Source organism: Atractosteus spatula, chromosome 3 (genome assembly GCF_055471065.1).
Source record: "Atractosteus spatula isolate fAtrSpa1 chromosome 3, fAtrSpa1.hap1, whole genome shotgun sequence".
Taxonomy (NCBI): Eukaryota; Metazoa; Chordata; class Actinopteri; order Semionotiformes; family Lepisosteidae; genus Atractosteus; species Atractosteus spatula.
Genome location: NC_142708.1, coordinates 33,722,435 through 33,741,104, shown reverse-complemented (window position 1 = coordinate 33,741,104; position 18,670 = coordinate 33,722,435). Strand labels below are relative to the sequence as shown.

General features: G+C 37.9%; 1 protein-coding gene across 1 annotated transcript in view; it reads left to right on the top strand.

Moving 5' to 3' along the window:
* Positions 1–18,670, top strand: part of LOC148837733 (uncharacterized) — a 116,713-nt gene that overhangs the window by 3,066 nt on the left and 94,977 nt on the right. The window lies entirely within an intron of this gene.

Genomic DNA, 18,670 nt, shown 5'->3' with positions numbered 1-18,670 from the left:
TGCTAATCACACATCAGCTAAAAACATAACACTGAAATATGACAGTCGTTATGTAATTAGTTCCATTTTCCATTTCCTCTTTCTGTTTCACAAGATCTGCAGTTCGGTTTGCTACTAGCAAGCAAACAAGCCCAGTAAGTCTCCTTCTCTTGTTTGTAACCTTTCTTATGTTTTCATGTTCATTAGGTTCATCAATATTAAAACTGATAATTTACTTACACTGAACTTGAGTAGGATTGTGCAGTGGCTCAATGGTCAGGAATCTTGCTTCACAGCTCTGCGGTCCTGAGGTGCAATCTGTGTGGAGTTTGTATGTTTTTTTATAAATGTTCTGGTTCCCTCCCACAGTCCAAAAACATACAGTACTGGCAGGTTCACTGGCTTCTGGGAGAACTGGCCCTGGTGTGAGTGTGTGTGCCCAGCAATGGCCTGGCATTCTGTCCAGGGTGTATCCTGCCTCGTGCCCGTTGCTTGCTGGGATAGGCTCTGGCTCCTCAGCGATCTTTGATTGGACAAAGTGGTTAGAAAATGTGTGGGTGAGTATGGATATTTGAGGTGAACTGGATGAAAAGTCCAATCTGAGCAGATGGAAGTAGATAGATCTTTATACGTTACACAAGCAGAAAGACCACTACCGTAATTATTTCTAGTATAAATAAAAATCTCCCATTTTTTTAGCAATAAGTGAGGAAATCTAATATCTTACCCATAAATTATTACTAAGCTGCAACTATTTTTAAATAATTAATTAATTTCAGTCGTATGTCACTAGCCACAAAACAAATACCTAGATTTGTTTGGCTTCCCAAATGAACTACTAGAGGGTTAACTAGAGGACTCCCTTTTCCAGGGAAAACTTTCAAGCCATTCCTTTCAGCGTGAAGGAAAAGGATCTCCTCCCTCCTACACTTGCAGCCATGATATCCTTTTTGATAAGAGTCGCTTACGAAGAATCAGAAACTCTGACAGCGAAAGAGAGAAATTACAAAAAAGGTTTTTGTTTAGTCAACTGAAATGCCATAGGTAGATTCAATTCTCTGTTATGCTTTTCCTGTTGTTTTTTTTCATGAAATTACTAATTGTAAATAAAAAAAGGACAGGACAACAGTCAAATGGAAGAGGGAGCAGTAAGGTGAAGATATGAACTATTATATGTGCTCTATCAAAGTGGAAGCTTTCATTTACATACCTACGGCTGATGGCCTTTTCTGCTCCTGGTTCTATCTTCAGGCGAGTCCCCGCTTCACTAGGTAGTGAGGAGGACCAAAACACACCTTTTAGAGATGCATAGCAACTTATCCTGGGAAACCCCTCACTCCAGCTTCAGCTAGCAGGCCCTTGAACTTTCCCTCCCCTCAGCTTCCTCTGGTATGGCTCCTCCATAAGCTCGTCTCATGGGAATTGGCTTCAACAGGTTGATGTTCTCGGTAGCTCTTGACCAAAATGAACTTATTCTGAATACTTATATTTTGGCCATATTGAGCTTCTGTGAAATTACAGCTATACAATAGTAGGCCAAACAGCATGAGCAGCACTGGTTTGAGCTTCGCATGCGGAGGCAGTTCAGGACAGTGAGGCTCATTCAGACTCGGAGAGCTCACAGTAGAGGGTAGCTTATTCAATATTAGGAAAACATGTATTACTGTGTTCTGTATTGTCTAGACTCTGGTAAGGTTACATAAATGTTTTAGAATAATACTCTAGTTTCACACCTTTTGACTCCATTATTAAAGATTCTGTTCTTTTTACACACTACAGAAGCTGTCTGTCACTGAGTTGGCTCTGCAATAGTGGTGCATTGAGAAGGACGAACTTTCCCATTTTTACGGCTACATGACTTTTATCAGTCCAATTCGAACTATTTTCATACTGGTACAGTGAGGCTGGAAATTTACCTGGTACATTTTGTGGTTCTGGATACTGTTTAAAATATATATTTTCAGGGCTTGTGCAAATATGGGAATGTTATTGCTGGCCTTGTGTATTTATATTAAAGCCAGCCAAAAAACTTTAATGTGAGCCATTACCACTGACGGCTTGTCTGAAGAGTGTCTTTTATATAGAGGAGCACCGTGGCAACTCAGAACACATGAAACCTTGAAACTTTCACTTACTGTATGGATTGTAAAGCTAGAATCTGTCTTTGTGGGTCTCGGTTGAATGCCCTTAGAGATGACATGTAATGTGTCTGTAGCTGAATTTTAGTGGGCATTATTTTAATATACTGTTACTTCAAGAATAATTCCTATTCAGTGCAAGGGCACTGAACCCTGTCACAAAATTTCTTCTGGGAAGGAGCTTTCTGTTTTTGCTTTTTACATGCCAGAGGATCTGTATGGTTTACCCCTCTGCCAATAAAAATATCTAGTTATTTTATTTATAATTTTATATGCATGAAATAAGCGGTTAAAGTCTGAATTCACAAAGATCTCAAGAGCTGATAACTAGAGGTGAAGGCTTTAACCAGAATGGAGATGGAGGTAATCTTATTAGGCTATTGTACAGTATTACAAACAAAAAACATTGGCCTAAGGCTGTCTGCTTTGCCGTATATGTTTGCTTTGTTGAAGAGATCTTTTACAGCGGTTTGAGAAACATCTAATGAGGGCAGGTGAACATGGCAGTATTCTAGTGTGGTGCGGCCAGATACTCAGATTATAAATCTGTATAAAAGAAATTATATTGCAGATATTTGTTGCCGAAAAGAGTTTTTGTGGTAAATTACATTTGACAAATTGGAATACTGTACATTCTCAAAATAAAATGGTAGAAATTACCGAAAAGACTCAAAGCGGTCTTAACAAATTGCTTACAGTCGGAGTGAAAGTACAGTTTTCAGTCACTGGAGTTTGTCAAAAGTCCTGGGGCCTGGGTTTGATATCCTGCTGTTCTTTTAACATGAAAAAAAACATCTGTATTCTGGTTTATATTATTCTGGCTGTAGTGATGTTGATGATAAACATAACTGCTGTGTGTTTACTGTAAGCGCTTCAATTTGATCATTTGCTTACACTGAATATGGATAGGGCTGCACGGTGGCAAAGTGGTTAACATTGGTGCCTTGCAGCTCTGGGGTCCTGGGTTTGATTTTTGGGGTGCCATCTGTGTGGAGTTCGTATGTTCTCTCCTTGTTTGCATGGGTTTTCTTTGATTGCTCTGACTTCTTCCCAGGTGATACAGGGATTTGTATAGTTGTGACCATTCATTATTGTTTGGAGTCTTGTGTGATGTTGGATGTTTCACATTGTATTGTGCTTTTAAACTTACCATGAACATGAAGCTCATTTGGCCAACTCAATTGCAAACATCTCTGAGAATTGATCTTCTGTAATTATGGAGGCAAAATGTTGGAGGAACATGTTTCTAGAGCCAGGTGCACGTGCAGTACTGTTATAAAAAACAACATTTTTTTTTCCAAAATCCATCAACATCAGCTCAACAAATACCCTTTTGTGTGAGGCTCATGAAGATGTTTGTTTTGCTGGTACAAGCCATGAAATCTGCGTCATTTGCTTTATATAATGTTTTCACTAGCAACAACATCTCATTTGCGAAAATAAAGTAGAAATTTAATTAGAGGTTATTCTTTAAAATATAACGGCTAATTAATATTTTCTTTCATTAAGGCAAATGTTTGGGAAAAAAAGCAAAACAAAGTTTTCAGTTACTCAGTTTTTCTAAACAAAACAACTAATACAATGTATTTCGTAACATTAATTGGGAGAAGTTTTTACAGTTCTTATTTTCCTCACAGCATCTACATGCATTATCTTCTGATTTGGTGGGGTTGATTTCTAAATACTAATACGACATTGAAGTACACAGTCAATTCTCAGACATTCTAGGAAGGAACCTCCAACATTCCTTATTAAAATTTAGGAAGTTACCCTTTTAATTCTTTAGATGTAAGAATGGCTTATGTGTTACACCATGGTCTAGGAACAGCTTGTCAGTTCCTTGTCCCTATGAGCAGCTTATAGATCTGGGAAGAGCATGGTTAAGCACTATCTTTTTATGAAATCCAGGAATGTGGAACGCCTGACTAATCTCAGTGAAGTGTAAGCCATTCAGCAGACAGAATTTTGGAAACTAACATCTAAAAAGGATTAGCGAGTTGATCTTCTAAACTGAACAAAATGTGTAGTTTTTTTATATTCATTTTGTCTTTTGTATTTTCTGTGGTAACAGAGTGCTTATCATTGTTGGATTTCTCCTTGACTATATTTGGGTAAATGTGAGGAGGGCTTGGTGTAGTGGGCTACTCAGGATTACTGCACGGTAATGAGTGGCCTGTCAGGGTTTTTGTGTTGCCACAGGGTGTCACTGATGCTCCATGCAAAAAAAAACCTTTTTAATTACAGTTTATCAAGTAAAATGTACAGTAGTGTGCTATGTGCACATTTTAAAGATATGTTTACAGAAGCAAATATAAGACATCTTGTTGTTTAACTTTCTCCTTGAAAAGTAAAATTTCACATTGACCCTCTGTTTCTGAAGGAGCACTATTTTAAAGTTGTTCGACAAATGAGAGAAATGTTAGCCTAAAGCAGTTTCTGCTGCTAGTACTAAATTGAGCCACATTAACAGATGAAGTGGGTCCCCCCTAAATGTAAAATGCAATGGAAAGAACTATCCATCCATCTATTTTCTAACCTCTTTATCCACTACAGGGTCGTGGGGGAGCCAGAACTTATTCCAGCAAGCAAGCACACACACTCTCACACCAGGACCAATTTTCCCAGAACCCAATTAACTTACCAGTATGTCTTTGGACTCTGGGAGGAAACCAGATCACTTGTAGGAAACCCACACAAACTCTGGGAGAACATATAAACCCCATACAGATAATACCTGAGGTCTGGAATTGAACCCAGGGCCCCAGCACTAAGAAGCAGCAAAGCTAATCACTGTGCTACTGTGCTGGCGAAGAACTATACATGTAATCAATATTTCTTGATAAAAGCATTCAAACTGATAACTCGCATTGTTGAATATTTTTTGTTTTAAAAAGTGGATTTGTCAGGGCTTATACTGTAGTTAGGATTAAAGATCGATAAGTTTTTGCTTTAAGTCTTGCTTTGTATTTTAGGTTTATCTTAGAATTATAGACTATGATTATGTTTAGGGTTAAATCAAGGAGAAGGCTGTTTCTCCAGCTTTATATGATCATACATCTGCACATAGAAGTGCGATATTCTGAAAATAATTGGGATTTTAACTTTTAAATTTTTAATATTCAACATTTAAATGTACTCATACACGTGAATACATAAGAAGACATGCTGATACAATGATGTGCTACAGAGTAGAGCAAAGTATGTATGTTTTCATACATACCTAAAAATAAAACCTCCTTAAAACAAAGAGCTTAAAAACAAAACCTCCTGCTTTTTGCACAATTTGTCGCAACGTCATGTTGTGAAGAATGAATTGCATATGTATACAGTAAGTCTTTTATAGAAACTAAACAAGAGCATCCTGAAATGAACATCTAAGAGGCTTTCTTTAGACAGACTTTGTATAGTAAGGAAACAAAAGAACAATGGAGGAAATCCATGATATAATTGTATGAGTACATTTGTATTTCCTTAATGGAGTGCTTCCTCATGTCTTAGGCTAAAGTTACATTTTTAAACCAATAAAAATGGTTTTAAAGCATTATTTCACAATATAGTAACCTTCTCAAAATTATTTCATATGTTAGCAATTTCATTTCTAAGCAATCCAAGCTCGTCTCCTGGATGTATTTTATTTTAGTCCTAAAAGTCTATGACACATTCACAGCTTTTACTTTCAAAGCAAGTGCTTTTCTGAGAAAGCGGCAGCCTTCAAAGTTCTCCTGTCTTCTCTCATTACAGATGTTGTTTTCCTGAGTTCTCCTGTAAGAAGATGAACTGACCAATCCTATCTAGCTTCACCAGCTGGAAACAAAAGACACTAAACAGAGACTTGACCGTTCCCTCTGTGCTGCAAAATATTTCAGCTTCTCTGTGCCAAGTGTACAGTTCACTGTTCGGTCACCTGAATCTGTCAGTTTAGCACGTCTAAAGCTGCAATCGGCACTGTTGTTGTGTGCTGAGGTCATAGCATGAGGCCCTAAACATTGCCTGGCTCATTATTCCCCCAGGAAGGTCAAGACCTTGACCGTCAGACCGGAACTGCACACTAATTAAGCGCCTTGTTTTGGCACTGGAAGTGTCGCGTCTGCAGGACTTCCTACTGGGATTAATGGTGTTCATGTTCACTTTTCATAAATGTACAAAAGAAAGGCTAGAATTTCTCTGGAGGCAAGCCTGCAACGGTTGTGTGATGAAACAAAGCTAAGTTTATTTTTTCCACTTCCAGGGCCACTGGCAGCCACTAGTATTTTTTTTAAATTAAATCAACCACTAAATTGTTAGCTAAGCCAGAGTATGGCCGTTTTTTTGGCAAACTTTCTTGGTCAAATATGACATAGATCTAGTCCAGAAATGGCAAGCTAAAGATCACAGAGCTCTTTCTTTATATCAGTGCCTATAAAAAAATGACTGCTTTTCAGGATAACTGAATGTCAAGTCACTTTGGAAGCATGAAATCTATCATAATATCTTTTTGAGCAGAGAAGAACAGTGTACTTATGCAAACCCTTTACAGTGTACAGTATGAGCATTTAATATAGCTGGTTGTCATACTAAAAGGTACTGTATGCCTGTTTAAATAGAAATTAAAATAATGCTGGGCTGATATGTTAAACGACTTATTCATGAGCAGGGAAAGGAGTCTGCTCCAATAATGTTTAAAAACAAAATGCATTGATTGTAGAAGTATCTGTCCTGTATGACAAGTTATTGTTTGTGGAGCATTCGGTAAAATCAATATTAAATCTTAACTGTGAATCTGTTCTGTAGAAAAAAAAACAAGCAGTTTAAAGTTATTCTTTTCTCATTCACACACAGAGTGTGCACAAATAATATATTTTTTTATTTAAACTGTTATAGAATGTGATCTCTGAGGCACACAATGTATTCAATACACAGTATAAAATGTGAAAAACACCACTGATATGCTAATGCACATTTCTGTAATACACTCTTAGATATGATTCTGTTTCTTCTATTTTTATTAGATTTGGACAGGAAATACTTTCAAATTCCCTTGTGTGGTTCTAAATTCACAATAATTTTTCTTTTTGGTAAAACTGTGGCCAATTAACCAGGCCTACATTTGGACTGATAAACCACTACAAGGACAACATGTATTTCATCTTAGAACAGAAAGGGCAAAAATTCAGCAAGACATGAAAAGTTCTAATTTCTTATTGTACGGCCCTATTATTTAGTAGATTTCTTGTTTTTGACAGTCAGAATTGCTATTGTTCTTAGTTAAGGCTCCCTTCAAACCATCTCTTGCTTTATTTCAAGTGCCAAACATGTGAAAAACTGAATCTTTAGTTATTTTTTTTCTTGTTTCTTTAAAAAGCTAATACAGATCTACGTGACATCCTTTTGAATCACGTTTTGCTAGCAATTAAATATTTTCTCTTTTGTCCACTTAATGAACATTAAACTAGGACATGAATGCTGACAGTTACCAGTTAGACTTTCTCCTTTATAGGGAAAATCATGCTGTATATATATATATTTAAGCAAAGTTCCAATAGTGTTTTTTATCACATTGGGATGAGATGTTTTTTTGTTTTTGACATTTAAGACAAATCACTCTCTAGTAAAAGTTTAATTTAGAAAGGGAGGTGAAGAGGAAATATAAGGACTTAAAAATATGTAGAGAATTAGGCCCACACAAAGTCTAGACGCTATTATTACTATTCATTTTTATCAGACCCTGAATTTTGTGTGCTGTGGTGCCTTGAATGAGGAGATGGTGCCCAAGGCAACCATTTAAAAACGAAAGAGTGTGTGGTTGACAGCTTTTATTGAATGTCCAGTTCCTTTGAATAAAAATAAAGGAAGTATTGTAAATTACTGAACTTTGTGTGGAAAGATAATGAGGAAAAATGGCCTGTAAGATGAGTTTTGAATTGTATAAAAGAGATGAATATGATAAAGGTAGAAACAATACTCTTGAGTGTTTTGCAAGTGGATTATGAACATACAGGATGCAAAAAAAAATAATTTCATACCAGCAACATAATGCTCAGTTCTGTAACCAGTTGCTTAAGGTCAAAGAGAGAAGCATATCTGAGTAGGAGATGCATAATTAGTTTAAAGGGGTGTATTTTCTTTATAAAGTTAGAATACCAAACATCTATGTTAAAATATTACTGTTCTGAAAAGCCCTTTAGAAATGTTCCATCTTCAAAAATATGGAATTATATAAATGCATGTTTTCAATATACTTCAAGCTTGGAAATCAGTTTTTTAAGTCTTGCAGCTCCTCATACTTGCCATATGAATCTATTATTTCAAGAGGAGATAAAAGGGAATGTAGATAAGTAGATCCTATCATCTGAACTGATTTATCTTTTTTTCCTTTCATCTGCTCCTTCAATTTCTCTGGCTTGTACTTTCTTGGATAATCATACTCACTCTTACCTGTAGTCTAACTGGCAAGTATTGTATAACTGTCACATTGCCCTTTTTAGTTTTTTTACATTTCTTTCTTGAAAAGAATGAGGCCAACCGATGAACATTATAGATCCACAAAAATGCTGTAACAGAGTTACAAATATGAAGTAGTAGTTCTGCATAGGTGTGACTTGTCTATGACAAGCCAGACATTTTCTATGCAATGCAACGTTAATGCATGCTAGAGACAAATACAGAAAAATTAAGTTGCGGTAAGTGTATGGAAATTTTGGAAACACTTATTCTGTAAGAATGTTCTGTAATTTGTTGAATTACAACATTCTGCTCCATGTTGCTTTTCTCCTGTTGCAATTGTTCAGCGTGTTGTGCTGGCAAGATAAGCAATAGCACGGGCAAATTACATCCCAAATGACATTCTGTTATTCCTTTTCAGAGATTCAGGAAATCTGTAAAAAGAATACTGGCGGAGTCTTAGGTCTGTATGGAATTCAGAAGCTATTTAGAACATTAATATTGCTTATCGGCGTGACAGAGCTCCTCAGGGGGCTTGAAACATGTTGGTATTTGGAACCAAGGTCAACGGCTGTTATTCTGAGCACCAACAGTGAAGTACTGTGTAGGTTCTACATTTGACAGAAAGGGATTTCATTAATGCCTTTAAAATGCCATCGCAGGAACACATGTTGATTCAAAAGTCTACACCTCCTATGCCCAGAGCTTTTTTTCATTAATTAGTCATTCAGTGTACAGTAATTGCACATTAAAAACTAGCAATGTTTGTGTTTGCCGTGGTTGGCAGGGCTGTCTTTCTACTTTCCAACAACAATGCGGACTGTGCAAAATGAAGTGCACAGACTTTCAAAGGAACGCCTGCTCATCTGGTTCTGTAGATAAGACCCGATAGTTATTGTGAGCAGATAATTAAGTGTGTGCTTGTGAACTTTAATACTCTGTGAAGCTACACAGCTATGGATTAAGGCGTTAACAGCAATTCATTTATTTGCTTACAATATACCGTTGATCATACTATCACACTGAACGCATAGTTATTGTTGCCGCATAGATATACAGTAGCAAAACTGAAATGTAATTTGAATATACAGCAACAGTGCTGTGATATTGAGTGGACTTTGACTAACTGATAAGCATGGTCAGTTTATTAAAATGATGGTAATTATTATGGGCTTGTCTGATTTCATCAGTCTATAAGGACAAAAGAAAGGTTACAAATAAGAAGAGGCCATTCAGCTTCTACAGTACCTTGTTTTGTCATTAACGTATTGATCCCTTGATCTCATGCAGCTTTTCCTTAAAGGAATCCAGAGTTGGATACTCCCACATAGCCTTGAGTAAAGAATCACCCCTGCTCTCATTTTTAAGTCTTTTAACATTGTATATGAGGTTTCCTTTTTATCTCTTAAAATGATTTTAGTAGCTTTGTACTTGTGTCCTATTCACACATATGTGTTCTAAGTGTTTTTGTAATGACTATTATTTTAAAAGCCTCATACTGAGAATAAGTTGATCTATGTGCAATAGTGGCCATTTTACAGATCTTTATTGATTGATTTGTTAATCAATCCATTTTTTTTAATTCTACCATAAGCCTAATGAAGAGATTCAGTAACCTGAATATATACCTTAGGGTCTAAATAATACAAACCATTTTGCAATACCTTGCAAAACTTGTTTTCTCATCTGTTACATGCTGGATATCCCACGTTCTTATATTAAGGAGACTTTCAGTGGTTCTCTGATATTTCACGAGCAGGAAGTTAGCACATTCAAATTCAAACAGCTTTATTAGCATGACTGTCAACTTACCAAAGTTGCCAAAGTATATATAATCAATACAAGATTTACGATACAAAAATGTTTTAGGACTTTTACATACAACATATAACAAATAGAACATTATTGAAAGACAGGATCACTGTTCCTCGGGCTGTGACAGGAGATCACAGACTGGGCTTGTTCTCTGTTGAGTTCCCTCCCTCCTCTCCCAGTAGGATTGGGAGCTGTTCTGATTCTGGCAGGTGTGGGAATTCTGGGATTAGGTTTGTTATTTTAGGGAGGAATGTTTGTCTAATCCCAGAGTATTTTGCACAGTGCACAGTGTCTCTGTTTCTCCACTGCTGGCAGTGGAAGCACAACCTGTCCTCCCTGGGCAGCCAGTTTCTATGGCAAGATTGTGGTCACTGAGTATATACTTCGTCAGGGTCTGTTTCTCTTTGCCATATTTGTTTCTTACCTTGGTCAAATATTCAACTAGTGTGCATCGTCTGTTTATTTTGTGTTTGTGTGTATGTTTCCCCGTGTATGAGATATTGTTGTTTAATCTGTGCTGTGATGTGGTTGATTCTGGTTTGTGGTGCTTTAGCAGTGCTGTCCTGAGGCTGCTGGGAGTGTTTCGGGACAGTGAGCTTCTGGACCAACTAGCTCAGAGGACTCTTTTTTGGGCTCAGCTGTTGGCTCGGCAGGGCCTTGTGGTGGTAGGAGATTTGGTCACCGCTCTTTAGATGTCACCAATACTTTATTGCTCTCTTCTGTACGTTGGTTGGCAGTGGTATTGGCCTAATTCTGGCCTGCACATGTTGTTTGTTGTTTTTCTCTGCATATGAAGATTTTTTCTTTTACAGAACTCCATGTGCAGAGTTTCTATTGGGTGTTTATCCCATTTTATGGTTTGAATGGTTAAATGTTTTTATCCCATTTAAATAAATGAAGCCAGATTCTTGTAGGGGTGTTAATGTTGAAAAGCCCCCTTCTTTACTGCATAGAAAACCCTGAGTGCCTTCTCCCTTACTGCCTTCAATGCCAGGTTGAAACTCTCAGATGATAGTCAGACCAAGGATGTGTAGCTGGATGTGTGTTCCAGTGTGGTATTGTTCAGTGTGAAGTGGTACCTGTTTCCCTGAGATATGGCTCTCTGGCTGGAAAACTATGACTGTGGTCTTGACAGATTGACTGTCAATGCCTGGGTATGACAGAACTGCTCCAGCAGTGCCAGGCTCTGCTGCAGTCCCTATTCTGTGGGTGACAGCAGGACCAGGTCATCAGCGTAGAGCAGGAATGATCTCTGTGTCATGTAGTATGAGGATAAGTGCTGAGGATAAGACTGTTCCAATCTCATTGATATACCCTAGATCAGGGGTGGGGAACCTTTTTTCTGCCAAGGGCCATTTGGACATTTATAACATCATTCGCGGGCCATACAATATTATCAATTTAAAATTAGCCTGCTATATATGGTCAAACATTTAATTAACTCACCCCTAATGTGATGGCTAGAACTGCTTCTCTTTGGTGAGGCGTGTGATGTTAGCTGGTATTGATGATGTTGCTACTTGCAACTGCTTTTCCAGGTTTGCGTCGGTCAGTCTGGAGCGCAGTCGATCAAACAGCCACTTGCTATCATTGAGTTCCCTGACAGGTTTTCCCTTCATCTCCATGAACTGCTTGACTTCATCCCGCAGTTCGTAAAACACAGTGTGTTAACACTTTCACAACGTATACACTCCCAGCCTGCCTGGCACTGACTGTCCTCCGAGTCACCGCAATACAGGCAGACGGGCCGCGGGCAGCCGACGAGAAGCGTGGGTGTCTGTCCCGTCACGTTATCACGATATCACGATAAAAATTTTCATATTAGTCGATATCGATAATTATCACGATAAATGTCAAATCATTATTTCTTTCAAGTTTAAAGGCAGATTTTTTCTTCTGAGTGAAAGTTGAAGAAACCAGACAGTTAATTGGTAAATTAAACACCTCTTTATTTTAAGAACACAACACTTGCCAAACAGCAGAAACATCAAACAAATCTGTTAGCTGCCCGGTCAGCAACACACACGCGCACTCGCGCAGTATTTTGTGCGCATGAAACAGAAACATATATATCGAACTTTTGTTAATATATATATAGAGGAAAATTATATCGCGATAATTATCGTTATCGAATTATCGCCCATCTCTACGCCTGTGGTTGCCTTGGCAGGGCCAGACCAAATGATTTCGCGGGCCTTATACGGACCGCGGGCTGGACGTTCCCCACCCCTGCCCTAGATATTAAACAGTGTTGGACTCAGGTTGCAGCCCTGTCTCACCCTGCACTTCTGAGTGAAGAATTCTGTCCTTTTGTTCCCAAGTTCCACTGCACATTTGTTAATTACGTCTTTGAGTTGATTACATTGATTTAATTACGTCGTACACTTTACTCGGTATGCCATTTTGGAGAAGTTAAAACAGTACTTCATGCCAATAGGGTATGAAGTAAAATAAGGAAAAAAATTCCTTTGTCTTTCTGGTGGATGTGTTAGTCTATAAGTGTGCATAGGTTGTAAGTCTGATCGGATGTGCAGTGAACTGTTACAAAGCTAAAGAGGTCAGGACATTGTGCTCAGTAAGGAAGATCAGTATTTGTGTATTCATGATATTGCAGAACACCTTCTCCAGGTTACTGTTCACACAGATGCTCTGATAGTTACTGGGATCGAGTCCTTCTGTCTTTCATAAATAGGAGTAATCGGTCCTTGATTCCAGGCCTCGGGGAAACACCCAGCTTTCAGGATGAGGTTGAAGAATTTGAGGAGGAATTGCTGCAACTCCAAACTTCTGTGTCTCAGCATCTCGTTGTTGACTCCATAGTGGCCACAGTGTTGACTCCATCCTTGCCACAGACCTTGCATGGTCTGGAGGGTCCGGAGTTTTTCTACTAGCTCCTGCTCAGTGATCAGGGAGTCCAAGTAGTCTTAGTTGTAATGGATAGCCAATTCCACAATTTTGAGTTTTTCATATATGATATTTTGGTCTGATTCATTAGTATTTGGGAGCTTTTGGTACAAATATTCAAAATAAATTTTAAATAAGTAAAATTGTATTTTGTTTTTTTATTGTTGAAAATGTTCCACTTCTTCCTGAAGCAGTTTTGATTTAATAACTTCTCATTTTCTGCAAGCTGTTTGTTTATGTGTGTTTTCTTTTTGAACATGCATTTGTAATATTTTATCATCTTACAGTAAGTGAGGCACAGATCTGTGTTATGTGGTTGTCTGTATTTTTGTAGTGCTTTTCAGATGTTTTTGCACTCTGTATCAATTCCTTTTTCTTTTCCTTTGTTTTTAGGTAGTTTTTTTCCATTTTGTTCTTTTTAGCTTTGATTTTGATGCTAGTTTGTGAAATAGGTGATTTAGTTTTTGTTTACCCAAATTCATGCCTGTTTTGTTGGTTTGATACAGGAATTGTGCTTAATTGTGTCTGAATTTCTTCATTACCCAGTTTTGATATCTGTCTGGGCTGTGTCTCAACTGTATGGCTGGTTCAAGTCATACAGCAGTCAGTGCATCTCTCTTGATGTAGAGCAGTTTGTTTCCTGACAGTGATGGCACTAATACAGAAAGGGTCCAGATCAATAACTGCATAGTACACCACGCTGCTCCCCAGAACTGAGCTGTAGGTGAACCTGCTTAAAGAGTTCCCTCAGGTCCTACTGTTGACGATATACAAGCCCAGCTCATGACAGTGAAGCCTGTTCATGCGTTGAGGTTTCCACACAGCTGCATGTTTCCGTGTCTCTGGAAGTTGCAGATTTTGGTGTGGAGACTGTGGAGAATTTCCTCTCTGTAATATTGGGATTCCAGGGGGAATGTAGATTGCACACAGGAATCTTTTTCTGTACAGATGATTTGTCTGCTTATTCTGAGTCAAAGTCATGACTCCTTGTCTTTACAGGCTGTAACTCCTCTCTATACCACACAATTATCCCCCCAGAGTCTTTGCCCCAGGTAATAGAGGGGCTTTTACCAGAGGACACAATGATCTCCCTGTAGCCAGGGGGACAGTGAGTGACCATGTCTGCTCGACACCATTTCCTGTAGGGTTGTAATGTATATTGTTTTTATCATTAACCAATCAGAAATAAGGGGTTATCTTTGACCAATCAGATGTTAAGACTATTTTTATAAAAAAAACATTATTTAAACAAGTTAATATGAGGACAGAAGAGAACCAAAAGGTAGTTCAAAGAGGTGGTGAGAGTGTTCCTCTAATGCAGTGAATCTGACTTAAATTCATTATTGATTGAAGGAAGCTTATTAGTCTGGAACTGATTTGACTCTGAATAAATTAGGAAAGATGCTGTATTAGTTGTGAAAATACTTTTATTTCTTTGAGTTTGCCAGTTATGATTTATCTTTCTTTTCTGTTTAGCTGACAGGTATGCCTTTGGAAACTTTTATATGGTATAAACTTTCTTGCTCTGTTTAAGTACTGAAATGCGTTGAATGAGTTTTGACGGGAGGAATTTGAATTTAGAAATCTGGTACTTGCTATACTTGGTAAATATTAGCCTTTTGTATTTTGTATAGTATTAGTTTGTGTTTTGTGGTTTTATTTTTAAAATAAACGTTTCTCTATCTGTGCATTACAAATATTACACAGAAAATATAATAAACCATGAATTCAATTTTTCAGTATTAACACTAACAAATGAGAGTATTTTAGTGTGTTTACGGCTGTGCTATGACCCTCACCAGCATAAACAGTTGGAAGTAGATGACCATTGAGAATAATTGCACCTTGTTGCCTAATGGGAAATATTAATGTTTTATCAACGTAAGTCTGACAAAGGAGCATATTACTGCCCACTAAAGCTAAACATTTAACAAGTAAACAAATTCTTTTGAATCATTGAGTTTTAAAAATAAGTGTGTCCCAGGACATCCACTAGAAGTGAGAGACCTCTTGGTGAATAATGCAGAACAAAATAAAAACAAGTTATCTTTTTCTCTGGGCGAGCCAGACCTCACATTTCTCTCGGTCTCCTCAGAAATTTGGCACATTTAAAAGGGGAGTCGAGCACCTTCCGCTGTTGTTTGGACTCACTTGGCCCGATTGTGCCAATTCCATGAAGCCCAGGATCTGTAACCTGCTCTGCTACTTATCGGGTGCTCTGTCATTGAGCGTCCTTCTGGCCTGTGTAGTGCTCTCAGTGTTACTAGTCTGCATCTCAGAAGGACACTTGGCCTGTATCCTGTCCGATAGAGATTCTCCGTCTGTCTTGATATCACTGTGTCCGTCTGCACCCTGTTGCTTTTAATCAAGCACCGGGCCAGAGGCACTTTTCCGAACCTGCCGCCTATAATCCTGTGCAAAGTGTTGCCACACTGCCAGGATCAACCTTGATAGCTGTGCTCGCTACTCGTCTACGCCTCCTAGATCAGTCCTGCCTGCTGCCTGTCAGCCTCTCCTTCTGTCCTGCCTCGGCAATCACTGTCATCCTCTACTTTTCATCCTGCTTTGCCAGTTGTCTTCTTCCGAGCCTTCACTGGGCTCTATATATTGGGTTCTTCATCTGCACGCCACATCGTAACACTGGGTTTGTTTCTGTCACTGGGTCCACCCTGTCTGTATCAGCCCTGTTAGTCCTCTTAGTCCTGTCTGCCCCCATTCTCCGTCTTGCTTCTACAATCACGACTGTGTCCGTCCTGTTTTGGCATTCCCCGCTTTCCTTCGACTCTCTGTGCCTTCACTGCGTTACTGCTCTGGGATTCTTCAGTCTATCAGAAAGGCACAGCTTTCTCTGTCAGCTCTCCTCATCATAAAAGACATACAGTAGGACTCCATGACAAAGTAAATATAAATTACATTACGTCCTCTGAGTACTGGTGCTAAAATACCTATTTTGAGACTTAATGATAATTCGATTTTTAGTTTATATTCTAGAAGTTGTGTCAAAGGCTGAAGGTAATGTTAGTATGGCCACGTCTGGCCCTGGGGCCATATTTTGCCCACCTGAGCTAATAGGGGGTAACGCTGATGTCAGTAGGCCTGTTTTGGTCAGTATTCTTAAAAACTATAATAAACAGAAAGCTAAAAAACATTCTGGTTTTATTTCTAGTTCATAATTATGCAAATGTGTACATTTTTAAACAGTTTTTTAAATTAATTAAATTTTTGAAGGCAGAACAAGTTTCCAACCCCATCATTTCCTCCCTTCATCAGTTCTACCCCCTGCCAAGATTTCCACTAAAGGATGATTGAAATGAAGTTAGACAGCTACAACTGAAGTGCAATAAAGTTTGGATTTTCTAAATAATAGCAGTCAGTGCTTTCACTGTCCTTTCCCAAGCATTGAGCAATAGAAAGTACAAATACATAGTCCCCAGTCTGGCTCACCTGGAATCTGAGATTCTCAGTCTCAACAAAGCACCAACATCATTGTAGGCAATCTGCATTCAATCTTCTTTAAGGAATTTGTGATTGTAGAAAACAGGAGAACAGAAATGCCTGCTCTTTCTTCTAAGCACCAAATTGCAAATTCTGGACGTAATTAAAAAACGGCAAAAATTTAATCTGCAGTGTTTAAGGGGAGCACCAGCATAAATAAGTTCTAGATGTCTCTATGGAGACTGATTTCCAGTGGAAACCACAATACGTGAGCATGGGGATTTCAACAAAGAAGACAATGATCACAAAATGAAGGATTAAGAAGGAAAATTAACAAAATATTGAAGACTTTGATTATATATTCAAAACCTTGAAGATTTCACAGTGTTGAGTAGAGACTTCAATATGCAATTGAATATGAACTCTTCCTACAGTATGTGAATTTATTGCTATTATGTAGTTTATCCTAGTATGACTGAAGGGAGGGAAGAGAACTCGTAGTTTCAGAAAATCAAGTATGGGAGTACTGTGTGTTTATTTTTATTAAAAACGTTCTTGAATGTTGTTTACTGTTACATATAAAATAGAAAGGTTAGAAAGTTCAATAGTGACGTATCCAAAATATTTGAACAGGGACATAATAAAATGGATTTAGTCTCTGCAAAATTTATGGCAGTGATAAAGACTTAAATGAGGTAAAATACGCACTGCCTACAAGTGACAGTACTTCAGAACTGAATATTGAGTATTGTTAAAACTATAATAAACAGAAAGCTAAAAAACATTCTGGTTTAGTATGATAGAGATAGAGCTAGTGCTTCCATATAGAAGGCAAACAACAGAAATGACAAAGTCTATCCATCTAATTTATTTGTAGGCTTTAGTAATGGATGACATATTTGAATTTGACATCCTTTCTGCTCTGAGAAGTTGATTGTATTTGTCTTCCCTTTTGTGTTTTTGTGCAGGTAATTAACCCAGTCTTACTGTGAGGGTACATTATATTTTTATTTAAGGATCTGCTGATGGGACTTTGGCTACTTCATCGGCTTTCTAGCATTCTGCGACATTTATAGGGATGTTTAGTAAATTTATAATTGGTGAACTTATCCTTGCCATGGATCTTCAGCTGTCTCTTAAATACCAAATCAGCAAAGCACAAGTGATACCCTTATTGCACAATTAGAAAGATTTGAAACTGTATTAAAATGAGCTTATTGCTTGTAGGGTTTACAATGGACAATAAAGATGGGTATATAGCCTTGCCCTTCATATGTTAGGATGTAGTGTTTTGTCAGCTAACTAGATGGCACTCTTGCATTACCAGTTTATATTCATTTAATTTTCTCTTTATGTACAAAGACTTCTCTTTGATCTTTCCAGAGATAAAATGGGCCCTGCAGTGCTGTGTAGGGAAACTGGGGTGACTTCTAATCCTCAAAATGGCAGAGGGAAGGAGCTTAAGGCTTAAATATAATTAATTCAACGCTGGTAGACCATGCGAGGAGAACATAGTTTACCTTAAAAATCAATAGCAGGTGGAAATTTCTTCTCCCAGTTCCACACAGATACTAGAGAGATACATCTTTAAAAAATTGAACTCCTAAACCGATGCTTTCAAATGCATTTTGACTACACCTTTCAGGAAAACTGGGCAATCCAAATAATGAGTGCATTATCTAATGTACTCTCCTAAAACTGCTGTTCACTGTTTCAGTAAGAAAACTGTACCACTTTTAAGCACCACATGATATCCTTGTCTAATTCTTACGGGTTCTCATCTTTATCATGAATTGGAGAATTTTATTTTTGTCTGTCTGTATGTTGTGCCTACTTTGAAATCCAATTTGAGGTACTACATTCCCTCCAGTGTTTGAAATTGAAAGTTGGTATACTCATGAGAATGGGCTGGTCAGTAAATTAGGATGGGAGAGGGGTAAATGATGCTACAGTGCTACCTCAGAAAGTTTAAAATATAG